At 37.1% G+C, this 25,461-nt stretch overlaps 1 pseudogene; it reads left to right on the top strand.

The window, feature by feature from the left end:
* The first annotated feature begins 13,655 nt into the window (after positions 1-13,655).
* Positions 13,656-14,618, top strand: LOC122684738 (annotated as a pseudogene).
* The last annotated feature ends 10,843 nt before the right edge of the window (positions 14,619-25,461 follow it).

Here is a 25,461-nt window from a genome sequence, read left to right as displayed (position 1 = left end):
ACAAGCTGGGATCAAGATTGCTGGGAGAAATATCAATAACCTCAGATATGTAGATGACACCACCCATATGGCAGAAAGTGAAGAAGGAACTAAAGAGCCTCTTGATGAAAAGAGCCTCTTGGACTGTAAAGAAAGCTGAGCACCAAAGAATTGATGCTTTTGAACTGCGGTGTTGGAGAAGACTCTTGAGAGTCCTTTGGACTGCAAGGAGATCCAACCAGTCCATCCTAGAGGAGATCAGTCCTGGATGTTCACTGGAAAATCTGATGCTGAAGCTGAAACTCCAGTACTTTGGCCACCTGATGCGAAGAGTTGACTAATTTGAAAAGACCCTGATGCTGGGAAAGATTGAAGGTGGGAGGAGAAGGGGACGACAGAGGATGAGATGGTTGAATGGCATCACCAACTCAATGGACATGAGTTTGAGTAGACTCCAGGAGTTGGTGCTAGACAGGGAGGCCTGGTGTGCTGCCATTCATTGGCTTGCAAAGAGTCAGACATGACTAATCGACTAAACTGAACTAAACTGAGGAATCTTCCCACTCATTATTGACAATTAATTGAATTGACTGACCACATTGTGTTTTTTGTTGTCAGTTTTCTATATTTGAGGAACAATAAACTTTTCTTGATATTTTTATTTCTTTGGTTTCCTCTTAATTGTGTATTTCTTCTATAGATTGCAGTGTAGGTTTCAGGCTCACTGTAAAATGATTCTATAATTACATTTTATTCTTTGCTGTCCAGAAATATAAAACCCTTGAGACATATTAATGTTCTTGACTGTAGACAGGAGCTCACTCCTTACAGCAGGACAGAACACAGTCATCACTCTCAGCACTGGCCCATGGCAAGTACTACAGGCAGCTGAAGCAGTGAATTCTTTCAGGCAAAGGGAAGGCAGGCTTGTGTGGAAGAGGCAAAATCATCAGTATTTTATTCTTACTGACTATGCTTTCCAGTAACAAGGGCAAATAATTATCTCAGATGTGAGACATCTCCCATTTTAGCACTTAATGTGCTATCCTGTCTGCACAGGGACTGAATGGACACTCTGGCAAGGAAGGGCGTTGATAGGAACCAAGGATGACATGAATGAATGCAAATGTCCTACTAGTAGTTCAATGAAGAGAAGGGAATAGATTTTGGAAGTTTTTCTTCTTTTTATCACTTTTATTTATTGTTCTTATTTTTGAGGAGCATAGTTATAAAGAGTAAGTTCCAAAACAAGATAATTAACAATAAAAACTGGACATCTAAGTCCTGTTATGGCCCATGAATTGCTGGATAAGAGAGGATACAAAGAGAAAAGGAGGCAAAGTCTTCACTATTGTTTCCCTCCACCTCATTTTTGTTAGTCTTCCTAACAGTTTAAAGAACTCAAATTCTTTTGGCTTTCCTTGGTTGAGCTTGTCCATCCTCTAGTTGCCAAAAGTCCTTGGTGTCTGCTTCATAACACACAGAAAAGCAGAGTTGTTTTCACTGTTACTTAATTAATGTGTTTTTTAAAAACTTTCAAAGTACTTTAAAATACAGTAATTTGTTTAGTTTATTATAGATGTAACTATGCACTTCCCTTTCCACCACTGCAAACAGTGAGTCTTCAATGACAAAACTTGCTTAAGTTATTTAGATAAAATGAATCTCTATTTTATTAAATTTTAATAATTTCATTTATTTTATAATTATATCATTCCCATATTCCTAGATAAAAATACATTGAGTAAAGAAAACAGTTATTATTTAAATTTCCTACTAATATTTTACTTTTTTTATAATCATCAACCATTCTTTAATATCTTTAATTATATACCACTGATAAAAACTGAGAGTTAAAATGATAGGGAAACGTCATATCTTTCCTTTGTGGAGATGCTGAGGAAAACTGCTGGTGCTACATTTCACCTTTTGAAGACCCTCTGAAGGGCATTGCTTGTCCGCATTCATCCTTCCTCTAACTTCTTGATCTTTTGAATTAAAATGGTGGTATTTTTTATTACTTACTGAATAACACACTCTTTCCAATGTACTTCTAATTTTGCCTCCTGTGGCTGTATTTCTCTCCAGAAAGAATGCAGACTCTTAGCTGTGAGTAGTTATTGGGCATGATAGTCTTTCTCATCAAATTAATTCAAGTAGAGCCGACATTGAGATGTGGATTAATTAATTAATGTGAGTTAAAATTTAGAGTAGGGATAATATCTTATGAAGGCATTATATGAGTTTTAATAAGGAAATTAATCCTATTTATCTGAAGAATACCTGACTATTAACAGTGACCTAGTATGGAGGCACTGTCTGGCATTTTACCTAATTCAACTAGTGCCCAAACTCAGCTCAACCATTTATTCTGGCAACAGATAGCATGGAGTTTATAAGACTCACAGGAACCTGGAAACCTAATTAAACCTGAGGAAGCATCCTCAATGATGAGAAAAAGAAAGAAGCATTTTCAGGGAGTTAGAATGGTTACAAATAGAGGAAGTGCAGGATGCTGATAGGAAAGCAGTAGCTTTAAGAAAGGAGGCAGTTTTCATGTGGAGCACTCTCTGTAGGTCTAGGGTCTGTGGATCTATATCATGTAGGCTTCAAAGTGGGAAAAAATGCACTTCTAAAAATTTACAAGACATTTAGAGACCTGTGAGAAAAGCTTCTATTTACCTCTTAGATAAAATATAAAAAATGCTTTAATATATTGTTTGGCATTATTGTTCTGTCTTGGTACCTGGTTAAAAGGTGATTCTGGGAGCCAGTTTCCCTGTTGGGGAAGAGTTTCCCCCACACCAGTAGCTCTCCACGTACTATCAGAGGGTCCTACAAGTCAACTCCATTCTGACACTATCTACCCAAAGACAGCATCATATCCCACAGGTTAAAGATTCAGTCCTGTAAGACTGCTTCCCTTAGACTGCAAGGAGACCAGACCAATCAGTTCTAAAGGAAATCAGCCCTGAATTCTCATTGGAAGGACTGATGCTGAAGCTGAAGTTCCAATACTTTGGCCACTTGATGCGAAGAGCAAACTCATTGGAAAAGACCCTGATGCTGGGAAAAATTGAAGGCAAAAGCAGAAGGGCGAAGTAGAGGATGAGACAATTAGATAGCATTACCTTGATGAAGGACTTCCCTGGTGGCTCAGATGGTAAAGTGGCTGCCTACAATGCGGGAGATCTGGGTTCGATCCCTGGGTTGGGAATATCCCCTGGAGAAATGGCAACCCAGTCCAGTATTCTTGCCTGGAAAATCCCATGGATGGAGGATCCTGTTAGGCTACAGTCCATGGGGTCGCAAAGAGTCGGACACTACTGGGCAACTGCACTTCACTTCACTTCACCTTGATGAAAGTGAAAGAGGAGAGTGGAAAAGTTGGCTTCAAGCTCAACATTAAGAAAACTAAGATCATGACATCTGGTCCCATCACCTCATGGGAAATAGATGGGGAAACAGTGGAAACAGTGTCAGAATTTATTTTTTGGGTCTCCAAAATCACTGCAGATGGTGATTGCAGCCATGAAATTAAAAGACGCTTACTCCTTGGAAGGAAAGTGATGACCAACCTAGATAGCATATTAAAAAGTAGAGACATTACTTTGCCAACAAAGGTCCGTCTAGTCAACGCTATGGTTTTTCCAGTGGTCATGTATGGATGTGAGAGTTGGACTGTGAAGAAAACTGAGTGCCAAAAGATTGATGCTTTTGAACTGTGGTGTTGGAGTCCCTTGGACTGCAAGGAGATCCAACCAGTCCATCCTAAAGGAGATCAGTCCTGGGTATTCATTGAAGGTACTGATGCTGAAACTGAAACTCCAATATTTTGGCCACCTCATGCAAAGAACTGACTCATTGGAGAAGACCCTGATGCTGGGAGAGATTGGGGGCAGGAGGAGAAGGGGACAACAGAGGATGAGATGGCTGGAATGCATTACTGACTCGATGAACTTGAGTTTGAGCAAACTTCGGGAGTTGGTGATGGACAGGGAGGCCTGGCGTCCTGTGATTCATGGGGTCACAAAGAGTTGGACATGACTAAGTGACTGAACTGAACTGAACCATCTCGATAGGCTTGAAATTGAGCAAACTCCAGGAAATAGTGGAGAACAGAGGAGCCTGGCATGCTACAGTCAATGGGGTCGCAAAGAGTCAGACATGACTGAACAACAACAGTACCTTAAAAGTACAGTGATGCAGCTACATGACCACAGCCTTTATCCTTGCTTCTGAACATCCTGTGTTTCAAATAAAGATGCTGTACTGTATACAGTACTGTACAGTAAAGTATGCAGAAGCACAAACACTTGTAGAAGTTGCATGCATATGGCAATGAAAGCCAGACATGTGAATTAACTAACTCATGTGATTGGACATGTGAATGCATGTTTGCATCCTTGAAAATTTGCAACTTGAAAGTTCATATGTAGGGGACTTACTGTACTTATGGTATGCTCTCAGGGGAAAAAAAAAAATGCTCCTTTTCTATCTTTTCTAGAATCTAAAAAAAGAAAAAAAAAGAAGTTTATTGGGATAATGTTAAGCTTGAGCATTAAATAGAAATATTAAATTATTGTGTGGTCTATGCTGATAAAATTGGAATACATTCAACACTACAGAGTATTAAAAACAATTGTCTGTTGACTGTTTGCAGAATGACTGCTATAGCTGAACTACTAATTAAGCTCATAGTGGCACATCATAAGGAATAGATGATGCATTTCGCCTTAGGGATACTTTGTTTCATATGGTAGTTGGACATTAAAGTGATTTTTCTTAAATAAAAGAAATATAATACTGAAAATAAAGTTAAAATTTCTTTTATTACCTTCTCCTTAGGGGTAATCACTACCATAAATTTGCTGTGGACTCTTCCATCTGTTTTTACACTTTTAATATATGAATACATACATAAACATTATCTTGCATTGCTTAATGTGTTTTAAAATGATATAATTTGTCATACTATTTACATACTGAATTTTCTTAATGTTTAGAAATCCATTCTATCTATCTTATATATATATTTAGTATTTAGTTTAAAACCTGTCATGTGGATTTTGAGCTTCTGGCCCAGGTTGCAGAAGTGGAAGAAGATTCACTATAACACTTACAGGCAAAAATAGTCAAACTAATTTCAAATCCATGCATTTTTTTTTAACCAATTAGAGTCCCGAATTTGGGGAGCAAACAACTGTCCCCAAAATCTAGAGTCGGTACCTGTGGGAACAGAATTGACACAGTTTGTTCTTATCTTGGGAAGAAGCAATATACACTGGTAAAGAGTCAAGTTATGAGAGTTGATAATTTGGTTAAAGGCGGGTGTGAGTTGACAAGACAGCATGAAAACCCGAGAGCAACAAAATTTGGGAGATAACAGGCCCTTTATCCACAAATGCCACCAGATAGAAAGTTTGTAGCAATCTTGAAAAGTACCTATTGTGTACAGAGGTACTTTGGGAATGGCAGTCATGCAGAAGTGGCAGGAAATTCTGTCTAGACTCTTCTTCCTTATCTCCATAATAGAACAAAGTTTTATATGGAGAGGGAAAAGACCACAAGCCTTACTATCATAAAGCCTTGATGAAAAGTCATTGTACCTGGGAGAAAGGAGAAAAGAACAAGAGGGAAAAAGCAAAAGATCAAGATTGTAAGCTGGTCCTATAACTACAGATGAGGGAAGGGCAGGAGAACTGAGATGGCTCAACCCTCAACATTCAGGAACATGGTTCTTCTCTGTCAGAGGTTGAATCAGAATTACAGGGTATACATTCCCTCAGAGCCTCTACCACCAAGCTAACAATCTTCAAGACAACAAATACTGATCAAAAAAAAAAAAAGCAAAAGAAGTAGAAGAATGAACAAAGAGATCCCCTCCAAGGCACAGAACCAAAAGACTTAAAATAAAAAACTGAACATACTTTATTCTGCCAAACCAATACTTACACTAACTGAAGCCTATGACAGCACACAAAGGTGAATGACAGCAACAACAAAAATGACAAATTTTAAACCCAGCTCAATTCCTGTATGAACTAACTCAAAGCCTCCATCAGAAGACTAGCAGAACTTATGCTTATTTCCAGGCTTAAAACATCTTTATCTCAGTCTCTACTGATTTATACAACATCTAAATAATAATAATAATAATAACACAAGGTATGAACAAAGTCGCTCAGTCATGTCCGACTCTGCGACCTCACGGACTGTAGCCCACTAGGCTCCTTGGTCCATGGGATTTTCCAGGCATGAATACTGGAATGGGTTGCCATTTCCAGAAACATACTCAGAAAAAGCAAAACAATCATCATAACTGAACTCAGGTATGACAAGATGTTGGAACTTCCTGACAAGAAATTTGAAGTAACTATGACCAATGTGTTAAAGATTTTAATGGAAATACAGGAGAACATGCAGATCAAAGAGTTAGTTTCAGTAGAAGGGATAGAAACTATTGAAAAGAGACAGATGGAAATGCTAGAATCAAAAAAAAAAAAAAACAGTATCAGAGATGAAAAAAATGCTTTTCATGGGATCATCAGTAGACTCAATACAATGGAAGAGAGAATCAAAGAACTTGATCAATAGATCAATCAGGGGTCTATTGACCTCTACGCTGCTGCTGCTGCTAAGTCACTTCAGTCGTGTCCGACTCTGTGCTACCCCATAGATGGCAGCCCACCAGGCTCTCCCATCCCTGGGATTCTCCAGGCAAGAATACTGGAGTGGGTTGTCATTTTCTTCTCCAATGCATGAAAGTGAAAAATGAAAGTGAAGTCGCTCAGTCGTGTCCGACTCTTAGCGACCCCATGGCAGTCCATGCCTATCAGGCTCCTCCATCCATGGGATTTTTCCAGGCAAGAGTACTGGAGTGGGGTGCCTTGCCTTCTCCGATTGACCTCTATAGATCAATAGTAATCACCCAAACTGAAATGTAAAGTGATAAAAAGAGTGAAAAATATTTTAAAAAGGAAAAAAGAGCATCTAAGAGTTGTGGGACAATATCAGATACCCTAATATATATGTGGTTATATTCTCAGAATGAAAAGAGACCAAATATTTGAAGGTATAATGTCTGAGAATATTTCAAAATTAACGATGGACACCAAACCACAAATTCTGAATGCCCAAAGAACACCAAGCAGGATAAAATAAGTATCACCCCAGCCTCCAAAAAATTGTCCTGGCTAAAGACAAAAAACAAAAAGGAGTATCTTGAAGACAATCAGAGGAACAATTAAAAGGAACAATTTTAAATTTTAAAATTGTTAAAATTGTTCAATTGTTAAATTAAAAAGACAGTTAAAAAGGAACATTTTAATCAGAGAACAAGACAGGACTAATAGCCAACTTCTTGTCAGAAACCCAGTAAGCTAGAGACAATGAAATAATGTTCTTTTATCAATTTATTTTCTCTCAGTTCCAAATGGACCCTCAATATCTTGACCTTTGAAAACTGTATTGGCCTTTTATTATTCCTTTGCTTGTAGGTATGATGCTAAACTTTGTTCTCAAAAGGCATCAGAGAGACATTTTAGAAGGAAGTAATCTGGGGACTCCAGCAAGTTCTTAATAGGTTCTTGCAGTGACCATGGCTTTTCCTGTGCTTATCTAGAATATGGACGGCTTTTCCTGCGTGTGCTTACTGATTTGAACAGTCATAAGCAACATCAAGAAGCTTGGAGATTCCCCTGGAAACTCTGTTGGAAGATTTAATAGCAAAATATCCTCAGTGAGATATATTACTGTGAGCAACCTTTTCTGACACCTAGAGGCCATATTCCTAGAAAGGTCCAAATAGTGGATTTCCATCACATTCTGCCAAAGCAGGACCATCTCTATGCTCTTACATTCAGTGAGCCAAAGTCATGACATCTCCAATAAATCTGGGTCTTGTTCCTAGGATGAAGGCGCTTCCTTCCTTTTTCTATCTCAGCCTAGGGATAAGCACTACTTCCTATATTTGCTTTACAATTCTTTTAATTCTTCCTAGCCAAACTTTTGTTTCTCTGATTATCTGTTTTAAGTGAACAATTCTTTATATCAAATTTTACCTGTTCATATCACTGTATTTTTGGTAGTGTTATCAACCCTGGTTGATATACTTATAGCATATACTCAAGACCTTCTCCCTTCCACAATAGCTTTCATCACCCCTACCATAGTTTCCCTCTTCTGTAAGTAGTTTTTCACTTCCAGGTCTTCAGAAGAGAGACAGAGGAACATAGAAACAAAAATAAATAGCTCAGAAGTGGATGATGTGACGTCTTCCCATACTTTAGGCACCAAATTAGATGCAAGTAAGCTAGTAGAGTATTACTATATTCCCAGAAAGAAAATACTGGTTTGATAAGTACATAGCCAGACTCTGCAACAAAACATTAAACCTCCTCTGTTCTAAACTGAAGTATGTAATACTTCTCTCACCACTCACAGATCTTTCCTATTTTTTTTTTTTAATCTCTTTCTCAGTAAGTGTTACAATCATTTACCATTTATCAGTCAAAAACCCTGTGGTCACTCATAATGCCTGGCTCCCTTAAATTTCAACTCTATCGGTGGATTTTGTTGCAAATCTAATTACCTTCTTCATGTGTAAGCCACATGACTCTCTGCCCTGGACTCCCACAATGAACTCCTAATTTCTAGTTGGTTTCCCTGCTATCACTTTTTCTTTACAGTATATTCTCTCAGAGGAGTTCAGAGGCACTTTCCAAAACTGAATATTGTCATGTGATGATCCCAATCTCATCCTGTCAGCAGTACCCCATTACACTTGACTAAAATTTAAAATATTTACCTTGGCCTACCAGTTTCTACAAAGTCTGATGCTGTTATATTCCTTAACCCTTCTTGCCTGTTTTTATTTCATTCTGATCACACAGTAACTCTTGCAGTTTCTGTCTCTTTTCTTGTTTCCTATCCCAGGAATGCTCATGTATTTGTTATCTTAATTGGCACATTCTGTACCTTCAGATTCAAATGTAAACATCTCAGAAAATCCATCATCATTATCAGTTGAAAATATCACCTTCTATTTTGAGTGTCCTATGTGTCAATACAACTAATCACTACTAGACATTATTATATTACTTCTCCTATTTTATTAATCTCTTAATCACTAAAACAGGAGCTTCATACAACAAAGGATTTTTTTCTCATTCCTCACAGTGCCTCTGAAGTTCTAGAAGTTGAAAGCTTATTAATATTAGCTGAATAGATCTATGAAGAGAATGTATCAGTCAACCACACTTGGAGGGTGGATGCGAGGTGAAAAAAGGAAGCAGAATTGACAAAAAGTCTTGTATATTTTTTGAATAAGGAAACAATGCATAGGACATTTGGGAAACTGTAATTTTCAGTGAAGAAAGAAAATAGAATGTGAAAATATCAACGATAAAAGATGAGGAGCATGAGACAGACAGGGATTAGATACAGAACTGCAGTTTGGATTTTGTTACAGGCAGAATAAAAAACACATTAGTTGTTTTACCTTAGTAGGGAAGTCAACTGATCAGATCTGTGGCTTAAGAGAATCTCATCAGCTGCATTGTGAATACGTTAGAGAGAAGAGATTGAAAGAAAATGACACCAGTGTTAACCAGTAACCTAGTTTAGATGCAGATCTGGTTTGATCAAGATGATGGTGGCTGGAATAAGGAACAGAAAGATCAAAGGCTGCTTCAGAAATAAAATCAACAAAATATAGTGTTTTTTTAATTTTTTAGTGTTAGAATGAGAAACAACTGTGGATCTTCAAATAAAGAAGAAGTTAATTCCAACTCCCCCAGTTAACACAAATGTCACTTTCTAGTTTTTACCTTCAATCACAGAGAAAAATGCCAATAATTAGTCTCTTTAAATTTGATAAAAACAAAATCTAAGTGATAATGAAAGTGGCTTTCATAGTCCTGAAAATGAACATTATCCCATTTGTTATTTTAATTGAATGATTTTTTGTGTTCAGTAGGTGAAGCAACCACCCTTCACAAAGACTCCTCAACATTCCCACAGCTTGCTACCAAAGTATTCTTGGGTAGAACAACATTCACAAACCCTTGAGGAAAAAAAAAAAGAAATAGATAAACACCTGCCAAACACTGGGAGCTGTTTAAATATTATTATAACAAGCAATGTAATTATAACAATTCAATCTCCTGGAAAATGCAATAACCAATTTCCCTGCTTGGTACAAGGAAAGTGAATGTGAAGTATCCAGGTCGTACAACTTTATCTCTGGCATTCTGTCAAACAAAGAACTGCTACTATGTATAAGGAGGATATTTTAATGAAATTTTACAGTCATAATTCTTGTCTTATTTCCCCCTCAATACAGATCAGAATACCATTTCAAAAACAAGCCCAGGGAATTCCTTAATTTTATAAGTAGAAACAAATGGTTAGGTATGGTAAGGAGTGGTATTTTTGGAGCCAATTCCATCATTTTGAAAATAGTAATTTGAAATTGAGCATAGTTTCAGACATAGAAAACAAATTTATGGTTACCAAAGGGGAAAGGGAAATGGAGGAAAAAGTTAGGAGTGTGGGATTATCACATACACACTACTATATATAAAATAGATAATCAAAAGGACCTTTTGTAGAGCACAGGAAACTATACTAAATATCTTGTAATAACCTATAATGGAAAAGAATATATATATATATACACATACATACACACACACATACATATATATGCATAACTGAATGACATTACTACACCCAACACTAACACAAAGTTATAAATCAACTACACATCAATAAAAATGTTTAAAAAAAGAGAAATTAAGCATGATTTCAATATCAAGATCTTTTTTCTTACACATCCTATAGCTTCAAAACTGGTTATAAAATTTGTGGAGCCCAGTGTGAAATGAAAATGTGGAGTCCCTTGTTCAAAAAGTATTAAGACTTTTGAAATGACAATAGCAGAACACTAAACAGAGTCAGAGGCCCTTCTGAGATTAAGGTCTTGCTCCTACATTTGAGAAAGAAAAAAAAAAAAAAGTTCTTCACTTTGATCTTTATTTGTAAATGATTGTGAGTTGAATTTTTCTTTTCACTCTAGATAGCTCATCCTGCAACTCTGCTTTTCCAGCCAGGCAAACTATGTTCCTGAAAAGGCAACCTGATCTAACATGGTTAACTGAAAACCTGGGCATTTCTTTATATTACTGACTTTAAAAACAAACTCTAATCATGATAGATTCTTATGAAATAGCATCACCCACTCAATGGACATGAGTTTGAAAAAATTCCAGGAGATAGTGAAAGACAAGAAAGCGTGGCATACTGCAGTCCATGGGGTTGCAAAGAATTGGACACAACTTAGCGACTGAACAACAACTAATAAGATGAGTCTCATCTCTAACAAGACTCTCAACTCTTTAATTTGTCATCTTGAGCTGTCTATATCTTTCAAGTCATTGGAAAAATTGCTGCTTGTTTCAACAATTTTAACAGACGTGACCAGCCACTCCACAGAAAACATTTGTTGATTAAGAAAGACACTTATTAAAAGTTAGACCAGGCATTGCTATACTGAATTTACTGACCAATGCAATTAAAATGGCTGACCTAGTAATCTTTTGCTTTCTAAAGTTGATGAGATCCTCAGCTGTTCCAATGGCTCTGCCCTGAAAAGGGGAACAGGGGGAAGGAACTGCTTCCTCACTAACCTTTCCTCCAGGTTAAGTTCCTCCCCCTCTCATCCTGCAAGGCTCTTTCTAATTTCACAGGAGACCTTGAAGGCTCTGCTTTTTCTCCACATCACAAGCTAGAGAGCCTCTTTACTCTCACTTTTTTTTTCTATTTTATTTCTTGACCCATCAAACCTCTCCATCCAACCTCATATTAGTTACGCTCACACCACCCCTTTCAGGCAACACACACACACACACACACACACACACACGTGCATGCGCACACACACACACATCTCTATACTAAATTCTCCAGTCTCACCAGAACTGAATATAACAGACTGAAAAGACTCATGATAAAATTTAAATATACATTCCGTATAGTCACAAAGGACAGTGGCCGGTGTAGCTTTTATTCACATGAGACAGAATAGAGGAAATCTGCTTATGGAATTATCCCCCACCTCCTTTCTTGTTGAAATGCCAAGTATCAGATTTGACCACTGTTATTTTTCTATAGCAAGGTTAATTTCCAATGTAATATTGCCTTTGAAGTCAGGGTTATTCAATGTGAGATGAAGTGGTGATGTGTTGACTAAATATCTCTGAATGTCACTGATATTTTATTTTTAAAAACTGTTCAATTTTAAATTTTATTTTAAAATTATTCAGCTTTAAACATCTTATATTTTAAGAAAAATAGTAGCTTCTATTATACAAATTTGGAGAATGCAATGGCACCCCACTCCAGCACTCTTGCCTGGAAAATCCCATGGATGGAGGAACCTGACAGGCTGCAGTCCATGGGGTCGCTATGAGTTGGACGTGAATGAGCGACTTCACTTTCACTTTTCACTTTCATGCATTGGAGAAGGAAATGGCAACCCACTCCAGTGTTCTTGCCTGGAGAATCCCAGGGACAGGGGAGCCTGGTGGGCTGCCGTCTATGGGGTTGCACAGAGTCGGACATGACTGAAGTGACTTAGCAGTAGCAGCAGCATTATACAAATTAACTTTCTATATTTTTCTGTCTTCTCTTTTTTAAAAATAAATTTTTGCTAACTTCATTGCATCTCTGAACTGTTTTGTCCTTCAACCACAAAAGTCAATCTCTCTGGTCCAAAACTGAAATTTCTTTTCTTTCAAACTACAAAATATTCTAAAAATTCATTTGTAATCTGTGTTTACTTGTAATAATACTTTTAATAATAATTTCTAATCTATGTTTACTCCTCCCTTTTTAAAAAAAGCATCTTTCTGACCTCAAGGTAAATCAATCATTAATTTATGAGTTATGATCCTTGGTGGACAGAAAGTGAAACTGAAAGTCGCTCAGTCATGTCTAATTCTTTGTGACCCCATGGACTATACAGTCCATGGAATTCTCCAGGCCAGAATACTGGAGTGGGTAGCCTTTCCCTTCTCCAGGGGATCTTTCCAACTCGAGGATAGAACCTAGTTCTCCCACACTGCAGGCAATTCTTTATAAGCAAATCATTTATTTAATTTTAACTTGTATCATAGCTGCTTAAGTAGGTTTGCTTGACTCAGTTACTGTGATTTTCTTTTACTTTTACTTTTGCAAAATATCTCTCAAATAAAATCCTTTGAAATGCTAAACCACAAATCAAATTGCATTATTATTTCTATAGCCATGCATACATACACATACACCTTCAAAAAAAAAAGAGAAAGAAAATTAATTTAATCTCATGCTTGTTTCAGTTAAATCTAAGCATAAAATGTATCTTTTATGTTTCAAGATCAAGATTGTGGTCTTAGTTGAAAACCATTTGGGTTCTGTGTAAAGGTCACAGAGGAAGATACTATCATACAATAAATGCTAATTTGTTTTGTAAGCTGAAAATATATGCATCAAAACTTTGTTTCTAACGTGAGTGGAGAGATCAGAAAAGAAAGCAACAGTGGCTTGGTTTTTGCTAAAATGATGATCTTAGTGCTGGATATCAGAGCTTACAAAGCCAAAATCGGTTACAGTCATGAAAATGTCTCTTTGGTTTTTTAGATATTGATATTATTAGCATTGAATCATATTTTAACTTCACTTCAAAAATCAATGAATGCATTCTTATTTGAAGAATACCAGTTTCTGGCAGTATTAAAAGTAGATGCTGGGGCTCTCTGTGTGCATGGGTATTTCCAAGATAATCTTTTCAAATAATGCTGTATCATTGTAGACAGTGGATATTCCTTTAGACATATAGCTCCTTATTTTAGAAGTAAAAAGAAAAAAATAAGCAATAAGATAAATATGGGAGGAAAAGCCTAACCAATAATCTAAAAGAGATCATACCTTACAGGCAGTTACATGTTATGAACGAAACATGTGACTGACCAAATGAAAGAAGATATATACTTTTTGTCTCAGAATTTTTATAGAGACATAGGTATTGCCAAGTTGAAAGAAGAAAATGTGTTAACGGTGACTACATTTTGCCTGACTTTACTGCAATTTAAAAGGGCTTCTGTAAGCCAAGAGAAGAGATGGTGTTAAGTGGAAAGCATAAATCTGGGTAACAAATTCTTTGGGCCAATGAGAGATTTGCTGTTCCAGAAATACTCTTTAATCCTTCTAGTATAGGCATTTAAGAAATGGAGATTCTGTTCTATTCAATTCAGAACCTACCTGAAGAAATGCTTTCTTATTTTTTAAAAACATTGGTTTGACAGGAGGAAAGTCTCGTCTCTTTTCCCAGGATTTAGTCAGAAGTTCAATGGCTCAATCCAATAGATTCTGATGTTTCTGTTGTGCTGCCTGACAACCCTATTGTTTATGCATGGGAAGGTGGAAAATTGGTATCAGGGAATGATGATTTTGAAGATGCAGTGGTAACAAGAAAATGTTATGAAGAAAATGGACATAGCATCTGTGAAGAGAAACTTTTTATTGAAGAACCATTTCTTAAAGTACTGAATGATTGTGATAAAAGCTTAATTTTCAATGTTCTTTTCAAAGGATGTTAAGGACCTGTGTTACTGCTCATCCTAAGATAACATCTTGAACTTAGGTAAATATTTTGATCCATGGCTAATTTTCAAAGGTTTCTTAGCTAGGTTAGTAAGTAAACTGTAACTCAGCCCATATTTTCATTTAAGAGCTAGACTTACTATAGCAATGATTAAGTCATTTCTAAGAGAAAGTTATTTTTCACTAAAAGATGAAAGAGTGAATGCAATTTAAGATTAATTCTTTATAGCCAAAAGCACAAACTTAACTGTACCACTGGTCAGATTTCCTTAGAAGATCATTTTGTGTGACTGGCTTGGAATTGACCAGAGTGTGTTGAGGCTGATATGACTTCTCTCTTTTAGAATTAACCACTTTATTTTTAAATTGCAGTTTTTACTTAATAAAGTTGGAAAAAATAATCTATATTTGTGAAATGTTTATTTTTTAGTTGGCATAAGTTTGAAAGTGTGAAGATCAAAGCCAATTTAGTAAAGTGATTTTGCTCATTACTGTGTTTCAGAAATGCATTATTTCACTCATAAAAATACTATACCATTTTTAGGATGAAATTCTTGTGTCATTAGGCTCATGTATCAAATTCCTAGCAGTCCTTTAACTTTAGCTAGAATCATGTGCCTACCCCATGGCTTCAGATATTTTAACAGTCCTACTAAGATAGCCTACAATGATAGAACATAGTTTCCTAAAGGAAAATTAAGATGAAGAGACAGATGGGTGAAAGAGCTATCCACTACAATTACATTTGTTTTCTATGGATGGTTCCTGACTTAACAATGGTTCCACTTCATGATTTTTTGACCCTACAATGGTGCAAAAACAGTATGCATTTAGTAGAAACTGTTCTTCAAATTTTGATATTTTTTCCAGGCAAATAATATGTGATATGTGACTTTCTTGTGCTGCTGGGCAATATTTGGGCACATTGATATTCATTGTTTTAGAATCTTATCTCATAGTTTTCAAGTTTCTGAACATTAGCCATCATCTCCAGCCATGCTGCTGCAGCTGCTAAGTCACTTCAGTCATGTCCAACTCTGTGCAACCCCATAAATGGCAACCCACCAGGCTCCTCTGTTCACAGGATTCTCCAGGCAAGAATATGGAGTGGGTTGCCATTTCCTTCTCCAATCATATCTTCATGCAAATTGAACAAGCAGAAATGCTGACTCAGTTCTTCCCTGGCATCATTGCCCTTCCCCAGCACATGTTAGGCTTGCCCAGTAGTTTGCTATGTCAAGTGGAAGTGATCTGTACAAGACTGGACTCAGGAGAGACACATTAGTCACATGAACTAACACCTAGAGCATTTACTCTTCCCTGATAAGCTATTGGACTTTCCTCATACCTCAGTTGGTAAAGAATCCGCCTGCAAATGCAGGAGACCCCAGTTTGATTCCTGGGTTGGGAAGATCCCCCAGAAAAGGGATAGGCTACCCATTTCAGTATTCTTGGGCTTCCCTTGTGGCTCAGCTGTTAAAGAATCCACCTGCAATGTGGGATACCTGGGTTCGATCCCTGGGTTGGGTAGATCCCCTGGAAAAAGGAAGAGCTACCTACTCCAGTATTCTGGCCGGGAGAATTCCATGGCCTCTGTAGTCCGTGGGGTCACAGAAAGTCGGACATGACTGAGCGACTTTCACTTTCACACAATTTACCTTTCCCTTAACCCACATCTGACCAAAGAGAAAAAATTCAGACCTGGTTTATAAATGGTTATGCATGATATGTATGGCTGGCACCAGCCAGAAGTGGAGTGTTGGCATAAAATTGAATTGTCACAGCCATGGCTCAGATGGTAAAGAATCTGCCTGCAATGCAGGATACTAGAGTTTGATCCCTGGGTCAGGAAGATCCCTTGGAGAAGGGGAGGAACACTCCAATATTCTTGCCTGGAGAATTCCATGGATAGAGGAAACTGGAGGGCTACAGTCCAAGGGGTCGCAAAGAATTGGACACGACTGAGTGACTAACACTTTCACTTTTCAAATATATTAAGTGACAGAAGCCTTCTGGTTTTTTTTTTTTTTTTTTTATGTTTAAAAACCTTTTTAGTACATAAGCAATTGCACAGAGAAAAACACCTCTAGAATGGCTTTTACATTAAAAAGAATGAAATTATACCATTTGTAGCAACATGGATGGACCTAGAGATTTTGTTACTGAGTGAAGTAAGTCAAGTAGAGAAGGAGAAATATCACTGAACATCCTTTATAAGTGGCTTATAAACAACAGAAATTTATTGCTTCTAGTTCTGGAGTCCAAAATTAAGGCGGCAGCGGGTCTGGTAGCTGGCAAAACTGCACTTCCTAGAAAGCTGTCTATTCGCTCTACCTTCACATGGTGGAAGGGACAAGAGAGCTCTTTGAGACTTCTTTACAAGAGTATTAATCCCACTCATGGGATTTCACCTTCATGACCCATTTACCTCCCTAATATTCCACTTCCAAATTCTGTCACCTGTAGGTCAAAATTTCAACATATGAATTTGGGGGACACATAAATATTCATACCACCGCAGAGCTCAGGAATTTAAAGATGCAGTCTGATTCTGGACTATAGCACAGACCAGCTCCTTGATCACAGGTATCACATAATTATTCTGATATTTAGGCTCCATTACTGACATAAAGGGGTAATAGTACCCACCTCACTAGCTGATGCTGAGAAGGATTCAAATGAGAAAATTACAATGAGATGTTCTCATCAACTCTGAACCTAATATGGTCTCCAAGAGGCCATTATTAAAGTGTAAAGAGAGGAGAAATGATTGTTCAGGAGAAGGGAACTGGCCATAAACAGAATTCCCCGTTAAACACATTAGCAGATATCAATCTGACTGACTGTCTGTCCTCTTAGAACAGGAGGGTGATCCCAAGGTCAACTGATGCATTAATAAGAGAATGAATTCAATCATAAATAACAATCCAGAGTCATAAAAGCCTGGGTCTGAGTCCTAGCCCTCTCTTTAACTGTACACCTATATGTAAGTTATTTAGGCTTTTTTTTGGTCTCATTTTCCCCATCTGTAAAATGATGACAACAAACCTCTCATAGGGTTATTGGGAGAATTTAATGAGTTAACATATTTAAAATGCTCATAACAGGGCTTGACACATAGTAAGTGCTTTGTGCTGTACACTGCTATTTGTATCATGCCATGTTCATAATAATGGAGCATGTAGTATATGATTGAGAACATGATTGTCAAAATCAGGCCATAGTTAAAGGAGCAGACAAATACAGAATGTGTACAGGAAACAGGGATATTTTTATATATGACTCTTTTTCCAACGCTGTGGTTAGTTTAGTTAGCAGTGGACAAATTTAAGTGATAGTTAATATTATGTACTAAAGTAGGTGTTTTAAGCTTGGGAGTAAATATAAGAATCAAAAATTTGAATCAGGATGTTCTGTCTTTATACTTTCAAATCTTTCTGTCTGCATGGGCAATAAATAAGACACAGAGCAAGGTATGTTAGGGATAGGGGGAACCCATACTCCTTAACCCTGTTCCATGAGCATTTCCCTCTGATTGACAGGACTTCACAAACAATATAGATGTATAACTCTTTTCAGTCTTCCAGCTTCTGTTTTCCAGGTTTCTTGTCTCTTTCTCTCAGATCTTCTGGTGAATTCTCACCTCTTCCTCTGACATGCTCAAAACTCCCAATTTTCTCTAAGTTTTCAATAGCGATTGGTTATTTTTCTTTAGGGTGAGTGTTACTATGGGGGATCTTCCTTCTCACTGAATATCTTTCTTTTTAAATACAATAGCTACAAGATGCACACCTGAAAACCATGCTTTTTATTTAAGACTTCACAAAAGTACATTTTACATTATATAACTAAATTGTTACTGAATTTAGTGCAAAAATTAATGCAGGTTTTAATTTTCTTCACTATAAAGCCCCTCCCTGGAACAATATATTTATTACATCAGGAGGGTTTTGCAATAACCTTAAACCAAATTAGAGAGTAAGGGGACAAGGAGAAGTGTGAAAAGAGAGCTTGAAAGCTTGACAAAATGTCCAATATGCAGAGAATCACTTTTAGGACAATTTACGATCTCTCACCTCATGCGCAAAGTGTTAGGGCTGACACTAGAGAGGAAGAGTATCTTAGCTCTTTAATTACTAGCCCTTGGGCTTTTCCTAATGGAGAAAAATAGACTCCCTCAGGTTCCTCAACTTTTGATCAAGTTTACTTACAGAAATCTGGATGCTGAATGTATCCTGAGTGTTTGTTTTCATTTAATTTTCAGGAAAGACTCCGGACATTGATTTCTCCTTGCATTTCATTTAAAGTGAATTCTCAATTGTGGATGAGAAAACCAGAGCCAAAATCTTTGCCTTGAGCACAAACCAAAGTAAAATCAAAGCATTTCTGAGAGTGTGAGTTGTTCAGTTAAATTTGCTTAAAAAAAAAAAAATCATCAAGCAATTGCACTGCTGAAATGGATCAGACATGGAGGAAGAAATCAGACGAGAAACTTGGTACGCCAACTTGTGCAGTATAATTTTCACATCAAAGAACTTCAAAACAGGATTTTTGCCAGTATCTTAACGTTTAGCTAGCTGACTCAAATCCTTTCTGGAAGTAAGCAGGTTATAAATTATAACTACATAAATAAATAAATCACCCAGTTCAAGGTTTGCCCACCCCATCCCCATCTCATCCCGCATAGTTAGGGTCAGAGCTTCCCCCACATAAAGGCTTTTCTCCTTCACAAAACTGAGTGTATATATGTGAACATCCAGGCAAAAGAACTTTCTGGAAGAAGGAACACCATGTTCAGTGGCTTAATGGCTTTGAAAAGAGTCCTGGGAGCTGTTATACCAAGAGTTCAACTTGAGGAGAAGGCTGAGTACACCAAGAGGTGATGAGAACAGGAATGCAAATTGAGATAAGTTTGAGAAGGAAGAGTTTCTCTGCTACTGTAAGAACTTTATCCTGAGAACAATGCAATCCAGAGGCTGGATAATTCACACTTGGTTTATAGACTGTTTTTATTCCTCACAATCTGCATAAATGTGTATGACCCTGTTACTTATTCTGGTATCAGTTTAGACATCTATAAATGATGGAATACAGGTTAAAACTTTATGCTTTATGTGTATATGACATATTTACCTACACACACATCTTCTGAAGGAAAGTTATCAAAATTCTAATACAAAACTACAGATTTTAATCCTAATAATTATCTGGAATATAAACTTTTTTTTAAATTTTTTTTTATTTTTTATTAGTTGGAGGCTAATTACTTCACAACATTTCAGTGGGTTTTGTCATACATTGATATGAATCAGCCATAGATTTACACGTATTCCCCATCCTGATCCCCCCTCCCACCTCCCTCTCCACCCAATTCCTCTGGGTCTTCCCAGTGCACCAGGCCCGAGCACTTGTCTCATGCATCCCACCTGGGCTGGTGATCTGTTTCACCATAGATAGTATACATGCTGTTCTTTTGAAATATCCCACCCTCACCTTCTCCCACAGAGTTCAAAAGTCTGTTCTGTATTTCTGTGTCTCTTTTTCTGTTTTGCATATAGGGTTGTCATTACCATCTTTCTAAATTCCATATATACGTGTTAGTATGCTGTAATGTTCTTTATCTTTCTGGCTTACTTCACTCTGTATAAGGGGCTCCAGTTTCATCCATCTCATCAGGACTGGTTCAAATGAATTCTTTTTAACGGCTGAGTAATATTCCATGGTGTATATGTACCACAGCTTCCTTATCCATTCGTCTGCTGATGGGCATCTAGGTTGCTTCCATGTCCTGGCTATTATAAACAGTGCTGCGATGAACATTGGGGTGCACGTGTCTCTTTCAGATCTGGTTTCCTCAGTGTGTATGCCCAGAAGTGGGATTGCTGGGTCATATGGCAGTTCTATTTCCAGTTTTTTAAGAAATCTCCACACTGTTTTCCATAGCGGCTGTACTAGTTTGCATTCCCACCAACAGTGTAAGAGGGTTCCCTTTTCTCCACACCCTCTCCAGCATTTATTGCTTGTAGACTTTTGGATAGCAGCCATCCTGACTGGCGTGTAATGGTACCTCATTGTGGTTTTGATTTGCATTTCTCTGATAATGAGTGATGTTGAGCATCTTTTCATGTGTTTGTTAGCCATCTGTATGTCTTCTTTGGAGAAATGTCTGTTTAGTTCTTTGGCCCATTTTTTGATTGGGTCATTTATTTTTCTGGAATTGAGCTGCAGGAGTTGCTTGTATATTTTTGAGATTAATCCTTTGTCTGTTTCTTCATTTGCTATTATTTTCTCCCAATCTGAGGGCTGTCTTTTCACCTTATAGTTTCCTTTGTAGTGCAAAAGCTTTTAAGTTTCATTAGGTCCCATTTGTTTAGTTTTGCTTTTATTTCCAATATTCTGGGAGGTGGGTCATAAAGGATCTTGCTTAAACATTTTTTTAACATCTAAGTTTTCCAGGTGGATTTTCCACCATGTAATCCCATTTACTCTATCTGTGCAATATAATCTAGACTTTCTTGATACCTAGTCTTTCTTCACTTTGTGGCTTTTGTCTGCAATTATTCTGACCTCATATCTATTAAAGTCATGGCTTCCCCTTAGATTTCAGCATAAACTCTCTATTCTCTAAGAAATTTTTCATGCATCCTCACAATGAATCTAGAATCATCTTTCTTTAAATCCTGAGAGTATTTTGATGCTTTTTGTACCTTTTCTGTCTTCACTTAGAACTCCTTGTCAGTCACTGTTTTTTACTATATTACCAGCTACTACAAAAAGGATAATCCGATGCTAATATTTGCTACTTTCTCATACACTTTCCCTTGTAACTCCAAAGTGTTTTGTACATACAAGTTTTTCAATAGTACTCTGTGGAATGTTATTGAATGCCTAATTCTAGTCATTTGATAGCGTAGGCTATGTTGTTACCTGTCAGTGCTTAAATATATGAATGGCTTCACTGAAATTAATTTTTATGCCATAAGTAGGAAAATATAAATAAACAGTATATATGGGAGCAAGGAAGAAATTCTCAGTAGATTGAAGTAGGGAGAGGGAAATACAGCTTTCTCGGGGAGATTTTTTAAAGCTTATTCCTAATTTATAAACTAATCATCCTGGATCCTTATATCAAAGCCCATTTCCCATGTGAAGGTAGTGCCTACACAGAGTACTACATGGGAAATCAGAAGACCAGTCTTCTAGAACCGGGTCCTCCTCTCCATTAGAATTTAACTTGGGCTGGTAACTGAACCTCTTTAGCTACCATGTCCTCTTCGTAAAAAGGAAAAGACAAATGTCTATGCTTTCCATTGAGAAGGTTCTTTTACAAATCAATAGAGAGAAAATAGACTTCCTTGGTGGTTCAGTGGTAAAGAATCTGCCTGCCAGTGCAGAAGATGCAGGAGGTAAGGATTGGATCCCTGAGTCAGGAAGATGCCCTGGAGGAGGGCATGGCAACCCATTCCAATATTCTTTCCTGGAAAATCCCCTGGACAGAGAAGCTTGGTGGGCTACAAGTCCATGGGGTCACAAAAAGGCAGACATGACTGAAGAAACTGGGCACACATGCAGAGAGATAAAATATTTTAAAACAAATCATAAATTTTATTCCATCTTCTTTTCTTTTTCTTAACTATATAGTGGAGATTAATTCTCTATTAACTACGAGCTTGTTTTCTACATGTATAAATCTGTTCTCCTCTTTTATATGATTAATTCTAATTTTCTTTATAGAATGCAGCACAGTGATTATCTTATCCAGGAAGACTTCCTAGATGCCCACACTTGTTATACGCTCTGGTGGTTTAGTCACTAAGTCGTGTCGGACTCTTGAGATCCCATAGTCTATAGCCCCCCAGGTTCCTCTGTCCATGGGATTTCCCAGGCAAGAATACTGGAGTGGGTTGCCATTTCCTCTACCATAGCCTTTTATCGTGATGAATCAAAATTCTTGATTTAATTTCCAGTCTCCATTATGATGATGCAAAATCCTTGATTGTGGGGACCAGAACTTATATAACCTTTATATCTTCAACACACTGGTATTCACTAAATATTTATCAGCTAAATAAGTTTTGAATGACCTTACAGCCTTCACTCTATGAGTTGCATACAGTAATGTTCTAGTTTACAATATTGTGAAAACTGTGGTCCAGTTTCATAAAATTGATGATAGTGGACCTTGGATCTGGGGTCTCATAGACAGCCTAATGTGTATTTATATTTATGAGGGCATCTTACCTCCAGAAAGCTTTTCTTTCTCTATTTTGTTTTACTGATACTTCACAAAATATTTCTCATGAATGATAATGACAAAAAGAAGTTTGGACAGAGGGTCTGCTTTGTAAAAAGGCATGCTTCACTCGACAATTTACTTTCCTTAAGTTCCTCCCTAATTCTATTTCAATATGCTAATCTCCCTGGTTTCTTCATTAAGCCTGCTTTAGGATTGTTTCTCCCACAGGGGAGAGCTGACTAAACTTTAATGGTTGCCTTAGGTCCCCCATGCCAGTTTATTAAAAAGCACAGAAATATGGGAATGAAATAGTCTGTAAAGATAAAATACGTTATTAAATGGCATTATTGTCATTATTATTCTCTCACAGAACAAGGAGATGAAGAGCTGAATTGCACACCATATGGTAATTGCTTGGAAGATAACCACAACTTACGGTCACACCTTCAGCATCCAACGACATTGTTTGCTGCATTTCAGGTGCCAGTGTGGCAGAGGGCCAGCCCAGGAAAGATGAACTGGCAGAGAGAGAATGACAGACATTAGGCATAAGGACTTTTCATGTCAAGCCTTTGGCATGCTCATTGTCGAAAAAATCTGTTCTCAGAAATGCCTTCCAAAATATGCAAGTTATGCTATGAAGGCATATGAAAACTCATGCCATCCAGGAATATGTTAATATGAACCATCCTGGGAGATGCCAAATTATAGCCAAGATAATGGGTGATTCCAGATGTCTGTCCAATCCCATTCCTACTGCACAAGAGAAGTTCAAAAATTTACAAAAGGGAAGTTTATATGGAATTTTTTTAATGAGTGATGGCTTTTGAAAAAGAAAGAGAAAGAGATAAAGAGTCAATTTTGAAAGAGAGAAAGAGTTGATTGAACCTTTATTTTGCTATGTATAACCTTCCATTTTCAGGATCTCTATTTAAATTATAGATTTGAATTATCTTTCTTCCGAGAAGTAAGACGTTGAACATTTGCAAAGATACGGAAGGTGAGATTCTTACTTTAGATGATTTTTAAAATATCTTAGCTTGAATACTGTTGTTCAGCTTACTAAATGCTTTTCGCACATTGCATTATTATACTGAATCTTCCTGAGATTGTCTTCAGGTAAATATCATTTTCTATTTCCTTTTCAGATGAAGCATCTCAAAGAAACAGAAATGACCTGCCCAGAGCCACTCAACTAAATTTTAAGAGGAGCAGAATCCAAGTCTGTTTGCTATTTTCAATAGGAATGATCTCAAGCTGTGTTTGATCTCAGCTGTAATTTTAGCTGTGTTAATGTGTCATTATTTATTATAATTTTCTTCTGGGAGTCAGTTTATTAGCTCCAAAATTGTTATTGGGAATCTAGCAAGTGATATTCCCTTTATGAATTATAAAATTTATTTATGAGCTCATGCCATAACTGCTTGATTGCTGGAAAGTAATGGTAAGAATGATTTTTCCATATCTTTAAAGTAAAAAGATTTAACTCTGTCGAAATGCTCAAAAGCATAAAACAAGCCTGTATCACAACTATTTCTCCAGCTGATACTTTTGACTCACCTCACAGGCCTGCCTTAAAAGAATCAGCAAATCAAACTCTCTTCCCTACAGTGAGATAGACTTTCAAGATGTAATAGAACATTAAATGTAGAAATACTCTTGGAATGTTTTCAGAACAGTAGATATTTCAATCCAAAAGTGCCGCTGAATATTCATGGAGCGTTTTTATTTAACCAAACGTATCCTTGGAAAACACAAATTTGGAACAATCATCATATACATAAGGCAGCAAAATTATCATATGTTTAAACGTTTGCTTCTTTCATAGCTGCTGTGTTATATACACACACAGATACACATGTGGATATGCACATATGAGATTAAAAGCACATTTACAGCTCTAATTGTAATCCATGAATCTTTCACTATATCCTGGCTATGAAACCTTTCTTACTAAGGAATATAAAGATAAAATATCCCTATATTGAAGTCATTTAAAGACTTTCTATTGTGAACTTATCCCTGGCCTGGGCACTGTTGTGGTTAGAAAAATAATAGAAGATGCTTCTTAAGGACTGAGCACTTCAGCAGAGAATCAAGATATACATATAAGAAATACGTGCATACATACTCAATAGGGCACTATGAGTGTCTTAATTAGTAACATAGAATAGCCAATTCTGCACGTGTTACTGATTATGCATATGTATAAAGTAGCTCCAGATAAATCACTGAGGGCATTCACAATTTGCCCTCCAGCTTCCGGACCTTTGGAGTTTCAGGAACGACTCAGTGGCTATTTATTCAGTGCAAAGAGAATTTTGGAGTAACACTGGCCCAGAGTCTTTCAGGGCAGCTTACATTCCTCCTTTGGACTTTGCTATGGGTGGAATTGTGTATCTCTAATATTCATAGGTAAAAGCTCCAGTGTGCCTGTTTTTGGAGATAGGTAATTAAATTTAAATGAAATTGTCACGGTATGGCCCTGCTTTGATTGGAATGGTGCCCTTCTAAGGAGAGATACCGGAGAGCTCTCTCTCTCTCCCTCTCTCTGCCAAGTGAGGACACAGGGCAAAGATGGCAAAGCGGGAAGAGAGTGCTCC

This window comes from Cervus elaphus, chromosome 27, assembly GCF_910594005.1.
Source record: "Cervus elaphus chromosome 27, mCerEla1.1, whole genome shotgun sequence".
In the NCBI taxonomy this organism is placed as follows: domain Eukaryota; kingdom Metazoa; phylum Chordata; class Mammalia; order Artiodactyla; family Cervidae; genus Cervus; species Cervus elaphus.
This window is presented reverse-complemented; position numbering and strand designations above follow the sequence as displayed.